Genomic DNA, 542 nt, shown 5'->3' on the forward strand with positions numbered 1-542 from the left:
TAAAAAATAAAAAATAAAACAGGAGGAAAAATCATTGTGATCGATGCCATCTGTGCAAAAGAACAACAAATGAATGTGATTTGTACTTGCAACTCAATTATGAACAGTGGTACTCCTAATTCCTCAAAAGCAGGCATGATCAGCACAGGAAGAGTAATTAAGAAAGTAAAAGCTAATAAAGAGATGAGGCTTGTTTGGATTCAAATGTTCAAACCAGGCATGATAGTTATAGAGCAAAGCTCACATCTTATGAGGGGAAATCCACCCACAGCTTTGAGACGAGTTCTACACTCGCTTTAACGCTGAGCTCGAACCATACATCTCTAGCTTGATATTTCTGCAGAATGCACATAAGAACACCATCACGCCTTCTCAAGTAACCTTCCTTTTACTCTAAGGGCAAAAACATATACATGCAATGCATAAGGAGGAATAAACAGAAACCATTGCTTTTATGTTACCTGGATCATGTATTCTATGTCGGGTTCTCTCGTCAAATTGAATCCTGCATACCACCCCCCCCCCCCCCCCCCCCCCCCCCC

General features: G+C 41.0%; 1 protein-coding gene across 6 annotated transcripts in view; it reads right to left on the reverse strand.

Annotated features, from left to right (window-relative positions):
- LOC111444134 overlaps window positions 1–542 on the reverse strand; it is a 6,156-nt gene continuing 5,614 nt past the window's right edge. For 4 of the 6 annotated variants that reach the window (XR_002710649.1, XR_002710648.1, XR_002710653.1 and 1 more), the window contains one exon: window positions 1–505. The gene's annotated coding sequence lies outside the window, so the exon portion shown is untranslated. The remainder of the gene's footprint in view (window positions 506–542) is intronic. The other 2 variants (XR_002710651.1, XR_002710650.1) reach the window with 1 other exon arrangement.

Source organism: Cucurbita moschata, unplaced genomic scaffold (assembly GCF_002738365.1).
Source record: "Cucurbita moschata cultivar Rifu unplaced genomic scaffold, Cmos_1.0 Cmo_Scf00006, whole genome shotgun sequence".
Lineage (NCBI taxonomy): Eukaryota > Viridiplantae > Streptophyta > Magnoliopsida > Cucurbitales > Cucurbitaceae > Cucurbita > Cucurbita moschata.